This window comes from Chiloscyllium plagiosum, chromosome 7, assembly GCF_004010195.1.
Source record: "Chiloscyllium plagiosum isolate BGI_BamShark_2017 chromosome 7, ASM401019v2, whole genome shotgun sequence".
In the NCBI taxonomy this organism is placed as follows: Eukaryota; Metazoa; Chordata; class Chondrichthyes; order Orectolobiformes; family Hemiscylliidae; genus Chiloscyllium; species Chiloscyllium plagiosum.
The window spans coordinates 55273134-55296031 of record NC_057716.1 but is presented as its reverse complement, the minus strand read 5'-3'; the positions used below and the strand labels follow the sequence as shown (position 1 = coordinate 55296031).

The following is a 22898-nucleotide window of genomic DNA, read 5'->3' as shown; positions in this document are numbered from 1 at the left end:
GTCCTGGTGGTGATTGGAGGGGCGGGGCTCAAGGGCGGAGGAGCGGGAAGTAGAGGAGATACGTTGGAAAGCATCATCGATCATGTCTGGGGGGAAATTGCGGTCTTCGAAGAAGCAGGCCATCTGGGTTGTACAGTATTGGAACTGATCCTCCTGGAAGCAGATGCGGCGGAGACGAAGGAATTGGGAATATGGGATGGCGTTTTTACAGGGGGCAGGGTGGGAGTCGGTCGGTTTATAGTAAATGTCCATGTTGATTCGGTCGCCCGAGATAGAAATGGAAAGGTCTAGGAAGGGGAGGGAGGAGTCTGAGACGGTCCAGGTAAATTTGAGGTCAGGGTGGAAGGTGTTGGTAAAGTGGATGAACTGTTCAACCTCCTCTAAAGTCTAAAATTTATGTCTTATTTATAGACTTATCCAAATATGAAGCCAAAAGGGGCAGAACTACTTCTCTTGGCTCTTTTGAGCTACTTTGAGTGACTGTCAGCCTACGTTTGATCTATCACCTGACTTCCTCTCTTGTCCATGCTGATTTGTTGCTGTTAGGCAGCTAATCCAAATTGGAGGGAATCAAAGCAGCCAGCTGCCTCTAGCAGTATTACTAGTGCCAACAGCATGCCCAAATGATTAAGATAAAACTCCCTAAATAATTTCAGAGATTCTTAAATTGATATTTACTGGGCTAGTCGAGTGAAGAAACCTTCTGTTAAGAAAACTTTTGTGTTTGAACATTGGGTGTCAAGGTATTTTGTGCAATCCTCTGTTTGAAAATAAACTCATCATCTCATTCATGTTTGTTCGTGCAGTGTCTGGCTTCTTTTTATGCATCTAATTTGTCTGAATTGTCAGAATGCCATTGATACAGAGGTGACAGATTATTTGAAACTGAATAACAGAACTGATGAAAGAGACGGCAATGGTGGTCTATGGAGAGGGCCTTTGTGGTACTTTTTACAAATGTGGATTTTTAGTTTGCAAAACATTAAGAGATCAGCTCCTTTCTGAATATAAGTGTTGTGTTCCACCTTCTATACCCAGTTTTGGTTTGTCCTCATTCCTTCCACTCCCTGCATGTTCCCTTGCCACGGCAAGAGATGTAAAACATGCATTCACATCTCCTCCCTCAACTCCATCCAAGGCCCCAAAAGATCCTTCCATATCCAGCAGAGATTTTCCTGCACATCCAAACACCTCATCTACTGTGTCCATTGTTCTTGATGTGGTCACCTCTACATTGGGGAGACAGGATGCCAACTCCTGTAACATTTCAGAGAACATTTCTGGGACACACGCAACAAACAACCCCGCCACTGTGGTCAACCACTTCAATGCCCTCTCCCACGCCTCCAAGGACATGCAAGTCCTGGGCCTCCTCTACTGCCAAATCCTAGCCATCGACACCTGGATGAAGAACGTCTCATCTTCTTTCTTGGGACCCTCCAACCACACAGCATCAATGTCAATTTCACCAGTTTCCACATCTCCCTTCCTCCCACCTCATCTCAGGTCCAACCCTCCAACTTGACCCCGCCCTCTTGAACTGTCCCATCTGTCCAACTTCTCTCCCACCTACCCGCTGCACCCTCTGCTCTGACCTATCACCAGCACCTTCCACCTGCATCTACTATCGCCTTCCATGCTACCTTCCCCCAGCCCCAACCCTCCCTCCTATTTATCTCTCAGCCCCCTAATCCCCCCCACCTCCCACATTCCTGATGAAGGGCATGTGCTTGACTCTCCTGCTTCTCAGATGCTGCCTGACCTGCTCTGTTTTTCCAGCGCCACACTTTTGACTCTGATCTCCAGCATCTGCAGTCCTCACTTTCTTCTAGGACAGATTGCTGGTTATCGTCACTCCTAGGAATCTGATGCACTCAACCCTCTCCGCCTCAGCTCCATTAATGGAATTGGGAACATATCCTCCTCCTTTCTTTCTGAAGTTCATGAAGAATTGTTTAGTTTTGTAGACAGTGAGGTAGAGATTGTTATCTTTGCACCATGACACCAAGCATTCTATCTCCTTCCTGTATTCTGACTTGTCATTATTTGACATCTGGCCTGCAACGATGAAATATCAGATGTTTTTGTAGTGAGAGCTGATCTGAGCTTTGTGTTCTGAAGGATATCTTTGCTGAAGGTTTGAATGTTTATGTTATCACTTGTAACATAAGAAACTTGGTTGGGGTAATGTGGTATTGAGAGATGTTTACTGCATCTCTCAGTTACCTGTACACACAAATATTACCTTTACAGACACACCAATGTCTGGGCTCTCATTAAGCCACACAAATACACAGAGTAGCATGCTTCTATCAGCATGTTAAATTTCAAGTGACTCAAGTTAAGATGGAGTTAAAGACTATTATATCCTTAGGTCACATGCAATGACAAATTGATAATTTAGTTAGAGTGTTTCTTAAAGGCATACAGTGAGCCATAGCACATCAAGATCTGCTGCCAGCTCCAGGAATGAGGACAAACCAAAACTGGGTATAGAAGGAGTGACGATAACCAGATGGGACAGATGGGACAGTTCAAGAGGGCAGGGTCAAGTTGGAGGGTTGGACCTGGGATGAGGTGGAAGGAGTGGAGATGTAGAAACTGGTGAAATTGATGTTGATGCTGTGTGGTTGGAGGGTCCCAAGAAAGAAGATGAGGTGTTCTTCATCCAGGTGTCGATGGCTAGGATTTGAGGGTGGAGGAGGCCCAGGACTTGCATGTCCTTGGCGGAGTGGGAGAGGGCATTGAAGTGGTTGGTCACAGGGTGGTGGGGTTATTTATTGCGTGTGTCCCAGAAATGTTCTCTGAAATGTTACAGGAGTTGGCATCCTGTCTCCCCAATGTAGAGGTGACACATCAAGAGCAACAGACACAGTAGCTGGATGTGCAGGAAAATCTCTGCTGGATATGGAAGGATCCTTTGGGGCCTTGGATGGAGTTGAGTGAGGAGGTGTGAATGCATGTTTTACATCCTTTGCGGTGGCAAGGCAAGGTGCAGGGAGTGGGTTGGTAGGGAACATGGACCTAACACGGAGGGAATGGTCTCTATGGAATGCTGATAGGGGTGGGGAGAGAAATATATCTCTGGTAGAGTGGTCTGAATGAAGGTGATGGAAATGGCAGAGGATAATGGGTTGTTTCAGGAGATTGGTGGCGTGAAGGGTGAGGATCAAGGGGGTTCTATCCTTGTTGTGGTTGGAGGGGTGGGGTTCAAGGGCGGAGATCCGCGACGTGGCGGAGATGAGCTGGAGACAATCTGTACTTGGCCACCCATGTAGTTGCGATTGTCAAGAAGGCACAACAACACTTCTTCTTCCTCATGAGGCTTAGGAAATTCAGTATGTTCATAATGGACCTCTCTAATAACAAAGGTAATACTGATTTTACTTTGTGTACCTCCTGTGCAGCCTTAACCTTGTATTCCTCGTTCTGTCTAAACGCCTTATGATCTGTCTGACCTTGTATGTTGTGATCTGCCCGTACTGCATGCAAAACAAAACTTTTCACTACAATTAAGTACATGTGACAGCAATCAGTCAATAAATCAAAGTATGATTTTACCCAAACTATAGCCATTTCTTTTTCACAAATAGTTACTCACATTTGGATTTTACGTAATGACAAATATCATAAAATATACACTCTTGTTGCCGAGGAGATATTCAAACAGATGCGAAAATATAATCATAATTATTTATTCCTGACATTTACAAAGGTATTGTGAAAAGGGACCATCATGGAATAAAGTGGGGGGGGGGGGGAAGATATTAGCTGAGTTGTTTTTTGAGAGAGTTGTCACAGGCATAGTGGGCTACTGTGCTGTAACAATTCTATAATTCTTTGAGAAACCTTTTCAGTTTAGAACTGAGCAGACTCAGTAAGATAGCATATTTTTCATTAAAATATTAAGCAGAAGAGATTGTTTAGAGAATGTGTACAATACTATTTTTATGCCTGCAAAACAATATAAGTTTAAGAATTTTGATTTAAATTATATGGCCACATATGTCACTATACCGTCACTTTGCAAGTTTCAACAGTCTTACCAACTGCTGAGCACACTATATGCCTCAGTCCCTCACAGCTAGGTTGCTATGGTAACTTCTCTTAATGAGTACTGTGAGCAGCCGCCTGGCTAGAATGTTTTATTTGTAATCACAAGACTTATTGATCACCGCAAAGCTGCAATGCTTCTTTTAAGTAGTAATGCAATAAAGTTGTGTTCGAAATACCCATTGGGATTTTATTTATAAACTGACCAAAAGGTCATCACGCTTCATAGAATTCCTGTAATTCATTCTCTTAATGGTCTTTAATTCCAAGTACATTCTCTAACTTTTAGGAATATTGCTGAGCTCTGGTACAAACTACAGTAGCGTTTAATATCCAACGGCAGCCAAATATTAATGGCCATCTTGAAATTATTATAGCTGCCCTTCACATTATTGACTATCAAATGTTTCCCAAGTTTTATTTTGAAATGGGAGGACTGGTACACAGGCAGTGAATTTCAACAGAGGATGCCGGCCTCATGTTCTCCCCTTTCATAGATGAATTGTGAACTCCCAGCCCACTCGCATCCCTAGATAGCAAAAGTGCTATTTATCCAGCATACCCTCCATCAGGTTGTTTTGTGTAATGCGTTGTTTACTGGGATAGACAGGAAAATCCCCTTGAAGACTTCGTCGACTGACAGACAACTTCAAAAGATAAACATAAATTCACCAAACTTGTTCATCCTCTCTAATCTTCACACTGTAAGCAAGATAGTTTACTAACATCAGTACAGACAGGAATACTTACTGTTAGGGAGAAAGGAATCTTCTCTACATTTTTAGGGAAGATCTTACTCTCACAATCATGCAGGTATTTGTGCAAAATATATATATATTTATTGGTTTTATGCTATTAACAAAAAAAAATTACTTCTTCCCTATCTGAAGAACTTGACATGATTTATATGTGTCGCTAACAAAATATCTTGCTCACTTTGGCTGAGGGTCATCATTCCTGATGCATGAATGTGATTTTTGTGAGCTGTGTCTAAGGGTCAAAGAATTCAAGCTACTAACATATGTAGCATAATTTAAATAAAACATATTTTCATTATTATAAAGTAACCAAATGCAGATGCTGAAAATCTGAAACAAAAACAGAAATTGCTGAAGAAACTCAGTAGGTCTGACAGCATCTGTGAAGAGAAAACAGAGTTAACATTTTAAGTCTTGTGACCGTATCTCAGAACTCAGAATTTGAACTCTTAAGACGGACTAGACTCAAAACATTAACTCTGCTTTCTCTATACCAATGCTGCCAGACTTTCCAAGTTTCTCCAACAGTTTCTGTTATCACATTCATAGTGTATTTTGCCTCAAAATGTATGAAAGTGTTTCTCCTGCATAGAGAAATAATTGCAGAGAAAATACTGGTCTATTTTTCCAAGTCTTTTGTCCGCCCATAAAATCTGGACACGAGAATGCTTAATGTCAAAATAACCTGTTGTTGAAAAGATAAATGTGAATCAGAACCAATTCCATTGCTCCGCAAGTAATGCCAAGCTATTGTTTACACTAAAGTCAGAGAGAAGAGCCTTCATTTTACATTCCATCTGAAAGCTGGCACTTCCTATGTAGTTCTTCCCTCGTATTGCACTGAAACATCACTATATGTTATTCACTTAACACTTAGGGGATGGTCTGAAAAGCCTGATCTTCTGACTCAAAGCCAGTGTTGCATATATTGTGCTGGATTTTACATATAAAGTCATGGAGATGTACAGCACGGAAACAGACGCTTCAGTCCAACTCATCCATGCCGACCAAATATCCCAGTCCAATCTAGTCCCACCTGCCAGCACCCGGCCCATATCCGTCCAAACCCTTCCTATTCATACACCCATCCAAATGCTTCTTAAATGTACCAGCCTCTACCATTTCCTCTGGCAGCTCATTCCATACACACATCACCCTCTGCATGAAAACACTGCCCCTTAGTTCCCTTTTATATCTTTCCCCTCTCATCCTAAACCTATGTCATCTAGTTCTGGATTCCCCCACCCTAGGGAAAATACCATGTCTATTTACCCTATCCATGCCCCTCATGATTTTATCAACCTCTATAAGGTCACCCCCTCAGCCTCTGATGTTCCAGGGAAAACAGCCCTAGCCTATTCAACCTCTCCCTATAACTCAAATCCTCCAAACCTGGCAACATCCTTGTAAATCTTTTCTGAACCCTTTCAAGTTTCACAATATCCTCCCAATAGAAAGGAGACCAGAATTGTATGCAGTATTCCAACAGTGGCCTAACCAATGTCCTGTACAGCCGCAACATGATCTCCCAACTCCTGTACTCAGTACTCTGGCCAATAAAGAAAAGCATACCAAACGTCTTCTTCACTATCCTATCTAACTGTGACTCTACTTTCATGGAGCTATGAACATGCACTCCAAGATCTCTTTGTTCAGCAATACTCCCTAGGATTTCACTATTAAGTGCATAAGTCTTGCTAAGATTAGCTTTCCCAAAATGCAGCACCTCGCATTTATCTAAATTAAACTCCATCTGCCACTTCTCAGCCCATTGGCTCATTTGATTCTGTTGCATATTTTACATATATACATATTACATACATTGTGCTGAATTGTACATAAAGCTGGTTATGTTTTTGGTGTGGTGGGGGAGGGGCATATAAAATACCTAACCTTCCCACCTATTTCTGCATCATACTCATGTTATCTACTGAAACATATGAAAATGAGAATGGGTATCGTGGTATTGAAGAATCTAACAAATATTTATTATAATTAAATAGTATGTGAAAACATTACATTCATCAGGCACGCAAATGTCTGTGCTAACATTATGTGATTAGAATACAATAAAGATCATGCATCAAGTGATCTGGACTAAGATAGAATATGAGATCTTCATACCTTCTGCTTACATAATATGGTACAGTGATGATACTATGACCATGGGTTTTAAAGGTATATTGATATACTAACCATGAGATATACTGTTGGAATATTGCGTGCAATTCTGGTCTCCTTCCTATCGGAAAGATGTTGTGAAACTTGAAAGGGTTCAGAAAAGATTTACAAGGATGTTGCCAGGGTTGGAGGATTTGAGCTATAGGGAGAGGTTGAACAGGCTGGGGCTGTTTTCCCTGGAGCGTCAGAGGCTGAGGGGTGACCTTATAGAGGTTTACAAAATTATGAGGGGCATGGATAGGGTAATTGGACAAAGGCTTTTCCCTGCGATCGGGAAGTCCAGAACTAGAGGGCATAGGGTTAGGGTGAGAGGGGAAAGATATAGAAGAGACCTAAGGGGCAGCTTTTTCACGCAGAGGGTGGTACGTGTATGGAATGAGCTGCCAGAGAATGTGGTGGAAGCTGTACAATTGTAACATTTAAGAGGCATTTAGATGGATATATGAATAGAAAGGGTTTGGAGGGATATGGGCTGGGTGCTGGCAGGTGGGACTAGATTGGGTTGGGATATCTGGTTGGCATGACAGGTTGGACCGAAGGGTCTGTTTCCATGCTGTACATCTCTATGACTCTATGACTCTATCCCCCATTTTCTCCAAAGAATAAAACTTTATCTCCATCTGATATATATGATTTATTTAAACATGTGTTATCAGTTGGATAATAATGCAGACAGAGAAATAGAGATTTCAAGACTAATACTTTAAACGTCAATGTAACCTTTTGGAGGTTTGACAACTTGTTCTGATCTGGTGATCATCTATCAATCTAGAGAAGTGAGTGTTATTCTTGGCTGTACATTTTTACCAATTTGATTGTCATGCTGCTGGTTGCTAACATTGCAACACAAACATCAATGTATTATTCCTTCCTCTCTTCATACATGATTGGTGTTCCAGACATCAGTCTGAGCAGGCTTTGGTTCCTTCAAATTGTAGTATCATAATTGGTAATGACTTCATATGGTTTGGTCCGGTTGTATATTTTAAAACTCTTAACTGATATCCAAATATTTGTGTACCCAACCATCATCCATTATCCAATGGTCAGTCCTGTTAATTCTCTGTCTGCTCACAGACCATGGATCTCTTTCATTTGCCGCTGTCTTGATGAAGAATGTCCTGGGTCTTATAATGATGGGTGAGACCATTTCCATTTGTCTTCGGAGCATAAATTGTGCTGGGGATAGTAATCTCTTCTCCCATGGTACTGCATAAATATAAGCAAAGCAATGACAAAAACCTTGCTTTGTTGCTTGTAATTGAATAATCATTGATTTGGTAATATGAATCATACATTGTGTTAAGCTGTTTGAGCCCAGATTAGTGGGTTGATTGTGTAATCTGAGTGATTCCCCATTTAGCACACATCTTGAAATGGTTTGCCATTGTACTGCAGTCTATTTTCAAATGCTGTCTGATATAGGACACCAAATAAGTTGAAAGCAATTCTCATAACTTCAATGTTGGTCATGCTTTATGTCATTATTGAAAAATTTAGACAAGCAATTTAAAAAGGATCATATCAGACTTGAAATGCTAGTTCTGCTTCTCTCTCCAGACCTTGTTTAGACCTAGCATTTTCTGTTTCTGTCTTTTTATCAGTCTGTCAGCTGATTGCTGTTTGCTTCTGTAGAAGGTGTGCAGTCAGCACATGTCCCATAAAAGTCTTCCCATTTTCTAAATTTGAACCTTTTGAAACACGTCCCAGTTCTCAATCAATGTCTCACACGGTTCAATGCAATATTTTCCTACCACCAGCCATCTAATTCTCAGAAGTCAGTCTAAACATCCAGATAGTCTATCTCATCTTCATTCAAATTCCATCTTTACTCCCAGCTCCATTCCAAGTATTCCAAGTATTACAACTATTAAACTGTGGCAGATTAAACACCCAAACACAATGTAGCATAATCAATGACTCAAATGCAGCAGGCAAGATCATATTAGCCGCAACTGCCAGAAAAAGAGCAAATCCATTGAATGATAATGAAACCAGCATCTCTTGAACCCTATAAAGAAAGCTATGTTACCTGGCTGGTGCCAGGTTCAGGACATCACATCTGGGCTGCAAAGGAATTTGTAGTAGGAGGGGAAAGATCGGTTGTCATGGCCCATGTAGGTATCAATGATATAGGTCGAAAGAGGAAAGAGGTTCTGTTGCAAGAATGTGACCAGCTAGGGGCTAAATTAAAGGGGTGAACCGAAAAGCTAATTATCTCTGCATTACCAGCTGAGCTGAGATGTTAAAGGGTTCATTTGTTCTGTTGGGTATCCCGGGGTGGGGGTGTTGGGGAGGTTGTCTTTCACCTTGCAGGCAGGAAGTGAAAATCTAATCATGCTCTCTAAATGCTGCAGTTTAAGGAATAACCTAATCACACACTGTTTCTGGAAATAATCTAATCATTTTACAAAGATGTTGGGTAGCATATGACAATGGGGGAGTGGCAGGAGGTTGTGTTTTGCATCCATGACTGAGTGTGATGTAAAATCCTATATAAAGGGAGGATGGTTCCCTTGTTCAAGGACTCTCACTTGACATGCTCCGCAAGAATCGCGAAGAGTGTTAAGTGATCCTCCAAAAGCTGGTACTTGCTGAAATAAATCGTAGCTGTTCACAGAAGTTGGTATATTGCAGTTGCATCAAGTGTGTAAGAATCTCAAGGAAGGAACCTAACATTTGGCAATGAGAGTGGGATTCCAAAATATATGCAGCTTCTAGGTGGACTGAATAAGTGGTCGCCTGCGTGACGGTAACGTGAGATGGATGGGCCCATTAGGTTTACCTTGATCTCTCTCACTAACCTATCACTCAGTCAACCCCTCGTCCACTAGGACTCTGGAGTATTGGAATCTCTGAGATAACTTACACACTTGTATGCCAACAAGTTTGTTCCATGGAGGTCAGAATGCCCCTGGAATTCAGAGGTTAGAGTCCTCAGAATTATAAGTTACGGAAAGGGAGATTAGAGTCCCCTGGAACTCAGATGTTAGAGTCCTCCAATGGACTAGGTTTGAGGCCCTGGAACAGAGTACATAATATAAAGGATAACTGTTGTGTCTGCCTCAATCACCCTGCCTTAGATCGGTTGTTAAGAGGGGAATTCCCCCACGCGAAGGTCAGGACCCTGAAGTGGGTGTGGAGACAAAGGATACTGGACTTACATATAGAAATAAGTTAGGAAGTTGAGACTTTTTTAAAAAATGGGACAGACATTGGATAAATCGGGTGCCAGACCCCCTTTGCATTGGTTATGCCGGGATGACCTCCAAAATGAGGAACATTTCAGGCGCCTGTCAGGATGTTTAAATGAAAAATTGGGAAATGAAATTTGGCCAATAGGAGGAACTTGGGACTGATAAATGTTTAAAAGCAGAGGAGGCAATTTGGAAATGTAATACAGGGACTAAATGGAAAACTTCACCATCCACGTGGAGAAAGACAACTGAGGAAGTAGCAAATAAATCTAAACAGGCCAGCTGGGAGAATAATGCACATCACAGAGGGATCAAAGTGTGTGATCATGAGGAAAACCCTCAGTCTTGGGAGGTGCTGAAGAGTCAGTGTAAGGATTATCATATGAATGGAGAAAAACAGGAAAAATTGAGCAAGGAGAGGCAAAGTAAGGAATCGGGGTTGAAACACCAAGCCGGGCTATCAAGTGGGAATGAAAGGGAGGTAAAGCATGCCTTCAGGCCACCATCCGCCCCTCCACAACCTGATCCAAGTCCCATTCCACTTAACCAGCCCCCTGGAAATGTTACTCATTGCGCACTCAGCGCCAAGTCACATTCCTGGGGACCTTGCTCAGCGCTTTTGATAGACAATTGACTCCGGAATGTATCGCACCCATTCTGGTGACCCCTCCTGCTCTCCCAGCACCAGCACCACCTGCCCAGAGTAGAGGGACACAACAGATCCAATCAGCTCCCCAGTCATGAGCACGAAAATTGATGAAGTTAACGACGGTGAAGAGGAGGTCCATACACTTTTTGTCAGTGGCCTTCCTATGGACATTAAGCCATGTGAGCTTTACCATCTCTTTTGATCATTTAGGGGATATAAAGGTTCACTGATCAAGCTAACATCAAAACAGCCAGTTGGTTTTGTTACATTTGACAGCAGATTGGGAGGAGAAGCAGCAAAGAATGCATTAAACAGCATTCTATTTAATTCCGAGAATCCTTAGACTCTCCAGTAACACGAAGATGGCCAAAAGCAAACTGATGGCTACACTTAACCCAGCCTTGGGAGCACACTTTATTGCACGACACCCCTACAACCTTGCGGGAACAGCATGATTCCTGCATCGCCAGAGGCCTGGACCCCCCATCCACTGTACACCACAGAACAGACCCCTGCCAGACTGGATTTTGTTTTTAGGTTGGACTTTACTGAATGAAATTTTGGAAAGCTGGCTCATTTCCACTCAGCTTGGAAGGGTTGGAGTGGTCATTAAGGACAATGGATATAAGAACTTTACTGGTGAAGAGTACTTTTTTCCATGTGGGAGGAATTTGAGATCCTATCTACTGCATGGACTAGTAATTCTTGTTGTTATAATCATTGTATGTTGTGTGTCAATAACTTGCTTAAACACTGGCTGTCAGATTCTTATGAATAAGCTGATAGCATCCTTTTCAACCCCATTTAGTTGGTTATCATGGAATGATAAGAAGAGGTAATGAGATGTTAATGGATTAATATGTTCTGCTGGCGTATAGGAAATTGGATGTCCTGGGGTGGAGGTGTGGAGGGGGGGATGTTTTTCTGTCTTGCAGGCAGGATGTGACAATCTAATCATGCTCTGTAAATGCTGCAGTTTAAGGAATAACCTAATCACACATTATTTCTGGAAGTATTCTAATCACTTTACATTGTTTTTGAGTGGCATCTGAGTATGGGGGAGTGGCAGGGGTTATGTCTTGTGTGCATGACTGACTGTGATGTAAATCCCTGTATAAAGGGAGGACGGTTCCCTTGTTCCGGCAGCCTCGCTTGATATGCTCCGCAAGAATTGCAAAGAGTGTTAAGTGATCCTCAAAAAGCTGGTTCTTGCTGAAATAAATCATGGCTATTCACAGAAGTTGGCATATTGCAGTTGCATCAAGTGTGTAAGAATCTCAAGATGGGAACCTAACATTGCCTCCAATAAATTAGCACAGCATCATCACGATTAAAAGGTAAATACATGTCTCAAAAATTAGTGAGGGAGAAACAAGTTTCATTTCCTGAGATATTGGCACCAGTACTGGGGAAGGAGGGAGCTGTTCCAATGGAATGGACTCCAGCTGAATCATTCTAGGGCAAGAGTCCTGGCGAATTTCATAACTGGGGTTATGTATAGGGTTTTAAACTAAATAATGGGGGAGTGAGGTCCAGTTGCATGGAAAATTATGAAAAAAGGTAGTGGATGCTCAGCAGATGTTAAAGTTTCCAAGAAAGGAACTATTACAATAATCGTGGGGGACTTCCCTGTGCAGATGAACTGGGAAAATTAGGTTGATAGTGGAACTCAAGAAAACGGAATTTGTGGAATCTCTAAGAGCTGTTTTTCTGGAGCAACATATGGTACAACCCATTAGGGAGCTGCTAATTCTGGAATTGGTGATGTGTAATGAAGCAAACTTCATCTGGGAGCTAAAGGTGAAGGAATCCTTAGGGGGCAGTGACCATAATATAATAGAACTCATCCTACGGTTTGAGAGGGAGAAGATTGAATCAGTATTATAGTTGAGTAAAAGTAACTTCAAAGACATGAGGGAGGAGTTGGCTAAAGTTTTTTAGAAGGGGAACCTAGAAGGGAAATGGTGGAACAGCATTGGTAGGCATTTCTGGGGCTAATTCTGGAGGCACAACAGAAATTCATCCCAAGGAAGAAGAAGCATACTAAAGGAAAGATGAGGCAACTATGGCTTACAACGCAAATCAATGAAAATGACTATAAAACCTTTAAAAACCAGCAACGGATAATATAAAAAGTAATGAGCTGTGAGAAGATGAAATATGAGAGCAGGCTAGCTAGTAATATAAAAGAAGATTCAAGATTTTTTTTAGATATCCAAAAAGTAAGAGTGAGGCAAACGTATTAGTGGAAACTAAGAAATGGTGGATGAACTGAATAGGTACATAGCATTGGCTTTAGACACCATCACCATACCAGAACTTCTAGAGCATCAAGGAACAGAGATGAATTCAGTGGCCATCGCTGAGGAGAAGGTACTGGGGAAGCTGAAAAACCTGAAGGTGGCTAAAACACCATGACCAAATAGTCTACACCCTAGAGTTCCGCAGGAGATGGCTGAGGAGATAGTAGAGGTATTACTTGTGATCTTTCATGAATCACTGGTATCAAGGAGGATGCCAGAGGACTGGAAAATGTAAGGCACGGGGGTGGGCAAAGAAGTGACAAATGGAATACAATGTGGGACAATGTCTGACATTATGCATTTTGATAGGAAGACTAGAGGTGTAAACTAATTTTTAAACTGACAGATTTTAGAACTGTGCAGTACAAAAGTACTTGAGACTCCTCTACAGGTTAACATGTTGGTTTAGTTAGCAGCCAGGAAGACAAATTCTATATAACTATTCATTACAGAAAGGCTAGAATACAAGAGCAGAGACGTACTGCTGAGGCTAAATAAGGCTTTGGTCAGACTGCATTTGGAATATTGTGAGACCTGTTTTGGGCCCCATATCTGAAACAAAATGTAATGGCTTTGGAGGGATTTAAGAGGAAGTTGACAAGAATGATCTGAGGGATGAAGGGCTCCATATGAGGAGCAGCTGAGGACTTTGGCTCTGTACTCGGTAGAGATTAAAGGATGAGGGGAGATCTGATTGAAACTTACATAATACCGAGAGGCCTGGATACAGTGGATGTGAAGAAGATATTTCTACTATTTGGAGAGACTAGACCCAAGGCACAGTCTCAGAGTGAAGTGACAACTGTTTAGAACTGAAATAAGGAGCAATTTCTTCAGCCAGAGCATAGTTAATCTATGGAACCTGCTGCAGGTCAAGTCATTAAGTGTGTTCAAAAGAGAGATATACGTTCTTGACTGATAAGGGGATCAAGGGTTATGGGGAAAAGGCAGGAGAATGGAGTTGAGAAATACATCAGCCATGATTAAATTGTTGAGTAGACTTGATGGGCTGAATGGCTTAATTCTGTTTCTATATCTTGTGTTCTTTTCTGGACATTGCTAGCTAATTTAGTATTTATTTTCCATCTTTAGTTACTCTTGGAAATCTGCAGGAGAACTGTCTTTTTGTTTCACTGCTGTCAATCTGGTAGTGAAGGAACTGTAATATAGATTTTTAAAAATTTCTTTAGGAGGTATGATCATTGCTGATTAAGTCAGAATTTACTAGTTATCCTTAATTGCGCCCCCCCCCCCGCCAGAGAAAAATTGTGGTGAGCTGTCTTTTTGAATTGTTGTGTCCCTGATGTATAAGGACACAAACAATTCTGTTAGGAAAGAAGTTTTTAGATTTTGATCTACTTCTAAGGGAGGTTGTTATGTAGCTTAATGGGGACATTGCAAGTGGAGGTTTTCCTGTTCATGTGTTGACCTTGCACTTCTGGTTTGTGCAAGTTGCATATGTGGAATGTGTTGTTGAAGGAGCTTTGGGAAATCACTGCAGTGCATTTTGTAACTGGTGCACACTGCGTCACTGTGCATCAATGGTGGGAAAAATGAATGTTTCAAGTAGTGGATGGAGGTCCAATTTACATTACACTTGCATAAAATCTTGGCTAGACCCATTGTTAAAATAACATGGATAGTTCTGGTTTCCATATTATGCAAAATATATAGAAGCACCAAAGTAGATGCAATAAAAATTTACTCGGATGATCCAAAATTTAGTGATTATACCTAATGCGAACAATTAAACATGTTGTTCTTTCGCTAGAGAACAGTGACCTGATAGAAGTCTGCAGAATTCTGAAAATATTTGGTGGGGCTAAAGATAAAGAAGATGTTTTTGTCTGCTGGTGATCTCAAAAATCGGGTCCACAAATATATGATAATCACTTGTAAATCGAGTAGAGAGTGCAGGAGCAACCACTTTGGCCAGAACATGGATGGAATGAGAAACATGTTGCACAAAGAGTATTTGACATCACTAACACAGATGTATTTCTGTTCACTCTGCTTTAGCTGTTTTAGCACTACAGACTAATATCAGTATTCAAACAACATTTTATCTGGGTAGTGCTAGCTAAACAGACACTTTAGAGGAGAATAGATAACTAGGAGAAAGGAACAGAACAATATATTGACAAGGTTAGACTTCAAAGCATGGGATGTAGCTTGTGTGGTGCACAAATAGGGCATAGATTTCAGTCCCAGAGTCTGATCTATTCTACAAATGCAATATAATAATAGATGTGGAGTCTCAATACTGCTCAAGAGAATCAATCAAATCCTATAATTGGCCTTGAGCCCCAGCATTCTGACATGCTTGCACTTTAGTCATCACTAAAGATTATATCATCACAAAAACAATTTAGAGTCCTGAGTGCCATAGGTTTCCAACTACCATTTTAACAATAGCTATTATTTCTTGATTTAATTCTAATTTTAAAATTTAATAATTTTCACCCTCCATGAGAATTCTTGAGCATGATTTTACACAGCATGACCTCCATGCTGTTTCCTGAGAGGATTATGACATCCTATGACAATTCCCTTAGTTTGAAACACTAGACATTTCATTTAAAATTGTTATGAATGGTTTTAATTAACCCAGGACAATGATTTACATAATATTATTCTTAATATTAAAGCATTTTAATGACTCAGTTATTCTTAGGGTTCATAGAACATAGAACATAGAAAAATACAGCGCAGTACAGGCCCTTTGGCCCTCGATGTTGCCCCGATCCAAGCCCACCTAACCTACACTAGCCCACTATTCTCCATATGCCTATCCAATGCCCATTTAAATGCCCATAAAGAGGGAGAGTCCACCACTGCTACTGGCAGGGCATTCCATGAACTCACGACTCGCTGAGTAAAGAATCTACCCCTAAAATCTGTCCTATACCTACCACCCCTTAATTTAAAGCTATGCCCCCTCGTAATAGCTGACTCAACATTTATATTGAGCAAGAATATGAAAATTAAAAACAAAAATTGCTGGAAAAGCTCAGCTGGTCCAGCACCATCGGTCGAAAGAAATCAGAGTTGATGTTTCGATCCAGTGACCATACCTCAGAACTAATCAGAACAAAAAGACCTGGGAGTGCAGGTTCATAGTTCCTTGAAAGTGCAGTCACAGTTAGATAGAATAGTGAAGAAGGCATTTGATATGCTTGCCTCTATTAGTCAGTGTGTTGAGTATTGAAATTGGCAGGTTATGTTATGGCTTACAGAACAGTACTTAGGCCACTTTTGGAATACTGCATTCAATTCTGGTCTCTCTGCTATAGGAAAGATGTTGTTAAACTTGAAAGGGTTAAGAAAAGATTTACAAGGATGTTGCTGGGATTGGAGGGTTTGAGCTATAAGAACAGGCTGAAAAGTCTAGGTCCATTTTCCCTGGAGTGTTGGAGGCTGAGAGGTGAGCTTGGAGAAGTTTATAAAATCATGAGAGGCATAGGTAGGCTGAATAGACGATGTCTTTTCCCCAGGTTAGAGGAGTCTAAAGCCAGAGGACATAGGTTTAGAGTGAGAGGGGAAAGGATTTAAAAGGGATCTAAGGGGTAATTTCTTCACGCAGAGAGTGGTGTGTGTATGGAATGATCTGCCAGAGGAAAGGTGGAAGTCAACAATTACAACATTTAAAAGACATCTGGATGGCTACATGAATGGGAAGGGATTAGAGAAATCTGAGCCAAATGCTGGCAAATGGGACTAGATTAGTTCAGAATATCTGGTCGGCATTGACAAGTTGGACTCAATGGTCAGTTTCTGTGTTGCACAACTCTATGACTCTACTTTGGTGACATAGCATTTTCATGCTGACAAAGATATTGTATATACATCTTTATGTAGAACTAGATACTAACTTATAAAATTGTAGACTCTGACAGCACAGAAGGAGTTCGTTTGACTCACTTTGTTTGTACCAACTCTTCGAAAACACTATCCAATTATCACTGTCCTCTGCATATTCTCCATTGCTCTACATTTTCATCAAGTGCATGTCCAACTCCCTTGTGAAAGTTATCATGGAATTTGCTTCCATTATCCTTGTGTATTCCATATATTAACAACTCCCTGTATATAAAAATCTCTTACCTTTCCTCTGATTCTTACTTATATCTACATTTTTGATTAGTTTCAATCCTGTCACCAGAAACAACCTTTCCTTATTAATTCTATCAAAATCTCTCAACATTTCAATCCTGTACTTTATGTCAGGTTAGGTGGATTGGCCATGGTAAATTGCTACTTGGCATCGAGGGATGTGCATTCTAGGTGGGTCAACCCTTGTAAAAGTGGGGTTATGGGAATAGGATAGGGAGGAGGGTGAGCTGGGTCTGGGTGGGACGCTTTTTGGAGGGTCAGTGCAGACTTGATGGGTGAAATGGCCTCTTTCCACACTGTAGGGATTCTGTGATTCTATATTCCTTTAATCTTCTCTATTCTAAGGAGAACAATTACAAACATTCTCTTCTCTTCAAATCATGAATCATTCCAGTTTAATGACCTGATGTTACAGAATTTCTAATATCTGACTAAGCTAACTTTTCCCTCTGTCCAAATCTTAAATTGCATTGATACCACATTATTAAATAACAAAGATAAGAATTTACATTTATACAGTGCATTTAAAGTACTAAAACATGCCAACCCACTTCACAGGAGCAATATCAATAAAAAACATTTTTGACTTTGAGTCATAGAAGAGAATATGAGGAGAGATGAACTAAAGCTTGATCAAAAAGGCTTCAAGAAGCAAATTAAAGAAGAGGGAAGACATACAGAAGAGGAGAGGTTTCGGAAGTGAACTTTCGAGTTTACAGCCAAAGAAGCTGAAAATGTTACTGCAATTATGGAGTGATTAAATTCAGAAATTCAAAAAAGGTCAGGTTTGGAGGTACGCAGCAAATTCAAAGGCCATTAGGCATGGAGAAGGCAGAAGGAACTAGGCCAAAGTGGGATTAAAAACGAAGAATAAGGATATTAATGCTGAAATGTTGTCAACCAGGAAACCTGTGAAGGAAAATGAAAGGTGATGGAAAATAAAATGTGGGCAGTTAGGGTTTTGAGTAAACAAAATTTTCGCAAGATAGAATATCAGAGGCCAGCAATATCAGATGATGGTTTTTAACCGTCATCTCCAGCAATAATGAAAATGGTTCAGCAGCAGATAAGCTGGGGTAGGCGCAGTGAGGTCATGAAGATGGATGTAGTCTGTTTAGATGATAATGCAGACATAAAGGCGGAAACTTAATTTGTGGATAACTATGATAGCAAAGCTGTGAACCATCTTGCTCAGTTTAAGACAGTGGATAGGAATAGGAAAGTGGCAAAGGGAATTGGGTTTATGGCAGTGACCAGGCACCATGGCTGCAGCCTTCCCAACAGTTAGTCAGTGGAAATTCTATTTATCCAATATCTAATGTGTTGGACAAGCAGTGTGGCAAATCAGAGAAACTCCAGAGGATTGTATGTGGATATAGTTATTGTTTGCATAATTATAAAACCTGATGTGTTTGTGAATGATATTGCCAACAGTTAACAAGTAAGTGAGGAACCACAGGGGACTAAGTGCTGTCCCTTGACTAACAAACTGAGAATGGGTAGAGCAGCCACTGCAGATAAATCTTTGGTTATGATTAGACATCGGAATGAAATCCAGCTTGGATACCTGAATTACAGAGAAGAGACATTGGAGGAAGATTGTCTGGTCCACACTTTCAAAGATTGCAGGTAACTCAAGAAAGAAGAGATAGGCTCATTTATTATGTTCATGGTCACAAAAAATGGCAGAGATAATTTACCAAGACCAAGTTCAGTCCTGTGGCTGGACCAGTAATCTGATTGGTGCAATTCAGAGCAATTATGGGAAAGCTAAGCATGGATTTTGGAAATGACAACACATGCAAGGTCTTTGAAGAGAAGAGAGTGTTTATAAATCAGATGATAGTTACCAGGTACAGAAGGGTCAAGGGTAGGTCTTTTGAGGAAAAGGGATGATGACAGTGTGTGAATGGAAGAACAATACCTGAAGACAATTATCCGATAACAATATCAGTTGATATAAGACAGGGAAGGGAAATCAGGTAGCCAACAGATGGCTGGAATATGATCAAGGGAGCTGGAGGTGGATCTCATGAACAATATGAAATTGGACAAAACAGGATACAAGTTACAATCGAGCAAAATACTTGAGTTTAGAAACAGATCAGTCTGAAATGTTTAAGGAGGTTATTTTCAGAGAGGCTGGGGAAATGGGGTGAACAACTCAAAACAGCTGAAGGAATGATCTCAATCATTATGACAAAAAGTCCACAAGCTCCATCAGAAGTAGAAGCATAGGCACTGGGAGAAGTTTGGTTTTAGGAACGTTTGTCATGGAGTAGTGAAGGAATTGAAGTGAAGTGAATCCAATTATCTTTGCATTGCTGGAAAAAATAATAAGTTTAGTGAGCCTAATCAAATAAAGCATTAGCCAGCTCTGTGGGTAAACAGTTACAAAAATTGTTCACCAAAGACATTTAAATCAGTCTCCTCAGATATAAGAAACCAAAGATAATAAGTATACCAGAGAAATGATCAGGGTGGAATCATGGAAAAGGTGTGGTTTAGAAAAAATAGTAGCTCCAGAAATGTCATGATGAATTACAAGTCAAAAATTAGATTTTTAGGAATTTGACAATATATGTGAATTGAAGAAGAGTTTTATTTTCCTGGAGAAGGCAAAGAAAAAGTGAAATTAGGATTGGAAAGTGTAATATAGGTGTATGGATCAAGTGTGACACAAATAAAACATTAGGGAATATCTCAACAATAGAGACAGCAAAGATAGAGTCAAAAAGCTGGCTGCAAATATGAGTGAGAATCTTAATATAACGGGGAGATTTTGGAAGGAAAGAAGGGTGATGTACTCAGGGAACAGAGATAAAGAAAATGTGCAGTCAAAGTTGAAACAAGCAAAATAGCTGAATGTGGAATTTAAAATAATATTTGGTTAGGATAAAGAAAAATAATATTAAATAAATCAGGAGGAAGGAACAAGGTAATCTACTTAATGAAAGAGCAATTGCCAGAGGAGGGGGACAGACAAAGGTGTGATTTATAGATAAGTATTACATCACCACTGACAGATTGAGAGAGGTGGAATTTATGGCAGGAGAATGAAGAATATCAAAGGGAAAGGTGATATCAGCCCTTGGCCACATCTATGAAAAAACTATGAAGTCAGTGTGATCACTCACAACAGTTTCATGGATGACAAGAGCTTTATTCACAAGCAAATGTGTATTCTGGAGAGAGATGTAGACAGAAGCTACTGGCAGACTCCACAGAGTCCGTGCTGCTGTTAATAAGCAGAACAGGAAAGAGATTGACAGTAGTAGCACCAGCAGGGGTGTAGTTTGGGAAAGGTCAAAAAAGAATAGAATGGAGCAATTAGATTGCTGTTCATCAGGAGGCAGTGACAATGACCCTTTAAGAAAATATGAAGAGACGTGCAGTATGAAGTTGTAGAATTATTTCAGAGGACGTCAAGGCTGGAACAGCAGCATGAGAATGTAAAAGGTAAAAGGCAGAATCTTGTTCTGCTTCTGGGAGCAGAAAGCAAGTTAAGCAGGGGAATTAATTGCACCGCATGTAAAAAAAAAATCAAATTCCTAACAGTGTGATGAACATCTGCAATCAAGTTCTCTTAACTTTAAAGGCTGTTTGAGCTTTCCAACTCCAAGCATCAGGAAGTCCTTTAATATGTATTTGCATGTTATGCATTCTCATTAAAACACCAACACATAGTGATTAATTTTCACTTACAATTAAGTTCCATAAAAGCAAGGAATGCATAACTTTTGTTTCATAATTGCATAGAGGTGGCATGCATCAGGCAAAGTAAGAAGAAAGCACAAAAAACAGGAGAGGAACAGATCCTTCAGCCCAGCAAGTCTGCACTGACACAAGACACCTTTCTCAATTAAAAACCTCGTGCCTTCACATGGTTCATATCCCTCTATTCCCTGCTATCCATGTATCTGTGGTAATCACCTCCTTGGAATTTGGAGTGAGTAGCTGCTGCTCTGTTCTAACTGGGGAGCATTTGTTTATGTCATGTGCAGGCTTTTATTCCCAGTTTACCTGGATCCATCAGTTTTACCCTGAATGTCTATAACCTAAGGCAATTCCAACAACCAAATATACCCAATGTTCTTTATTAGAGCAAAGTAAACAACAAAACAAACTCCAAAAACCTTACCCATAAAATGCTTACAATCACAAGTGAACCCTTTTACTTATCTGACGATCAGACCAAAACAGGTGATCAGCCCACTCATTTCAATTTATTGTTATTGATCAATTGACCTCTTCTCTGAAGTAACTTTTTTTTACAGTGAGGCAATTTGTTTTTATACTCTTTCCCAAAGCGCTATAATTCAAAGTCTTTAACACCATCCAGTCTGCAGAAAATGATCAGTTTGACCACTGGCTAACATCAGAAATATGTCATGATTTTCACCAACTAACTCATTTAATCTTGCTTATGTCTCTTTGGAAAAAACATTCAGCTGTTGCCTTTAATGAATTTGATGTTAAACTACTCGCTACCTGCCACTTGGAGGGAGGGTGGGGGGTGCAAGGGGGTGGTGGAGGTGATCAATCAGAGAAAGGTCTCCCCTGTACATTGAAGGGAAGGAAAAGTGATGATGCTTTGCTTCAATGTTTGCTGCTGATATGCTCACAAGTGCAGAGAATGGAGGTGGGGATTGCCAGGAGGGCGCCAAGAGGGTGAGGGATGGGTTGGGGAGGACAAGAACCATTTTTTGCCACAACTGTGGATGGGGACCCTGGAGCTGAGTCCCAAGAGTCACTTTTAGTGAAGGCTGGGATGGCGAATAAGATGCCACCTTTGACGAATAATGGACAGACATTTTTCCAGATGCAGGAGTTCCATCAGCTGGGCCCAGGATTGGGGCATTTGCCTGCAGGATGAATGCAGGAATGAGGCAGCTTCAAGAAGCTTTAGGCAGCAACAATAAGGCTGCATGAGATGTGTGGAGGGAGGGAGAAAGAGTATGGGGAGAGAAAGTCTTTCAAGAGATGGGGGGAGGTGGAAAAGGAAGTTGCATGAGGCAGATGTGGGTAGAGGCTGCAAGAGGGGCAGTGGGGAATAAGTGAGCTACAGAAGGGTTATGAGAGAGGGAGGCTGCAAAGGAACAAAGGTTTTAAACCTAACAAAAAATCAGCTAACTGGTATTCATGAAAATATTTAAATACTAAGGTAATTAATACCTTGCAAATGAATGTAGAATCACTCAGTTAAGGCTGTATAAGTTCAGTAACTATTACACTTGGAAGAAATATTATGTACCCTGATATAACAAAACACTGTGTCAATCATTAAAGTTAAAAGAAAGATTCAGATTGGAGGTGTAGTAAATGGGATATAATTACTTAGTTTAAATTTTAGATTAGATTACCTGCAGTGTGGAAAAAGGCCCTTCAGCTGAACAAGTCCACACTGACGCTCCGAAGAGTAACGTGCCCAGACCCACTTCTCTCTGACTAATGTACCTAACACTATGGGCAATTTAGCATAGCCAATTCATCTGACCTGCACATCTTTGGAATGTGGGAGAAAACCAGAGCACCCAGAGAGAAACCCATGTAGACACAGGGAGAATGTGTAAACTCCACGCAGAGAGTCGTCCAAGGCTGGAACCCAGGTCCCTGGCACTGTGAGGCAACAGTGCTAACCACT

General features: G+C 40.8%; 1 long non-coding RNA gene across 1 annotated transcript in view; it reads right to left on the bottom strand.

The window, feature by feature from the left end:
* The window catches only part of LOC122552022, a 57090-nt gene extending 35636 nt beyond the window's left edge, over positions 1 to 21454 (bottom strand). The window contains exon 1 of the long non-coding RNA XR_006312264.1: positions 21396 to 21454. This is a non-coding gene — a long non-coding RNA (uncharacterized LOC122552022). The remainder of the gene's footprint in view (positions 1 to 21395) is intronic.
* Between the last annotated feature and the right edge of the window lie 1444 nt (positions 21455 to 22898).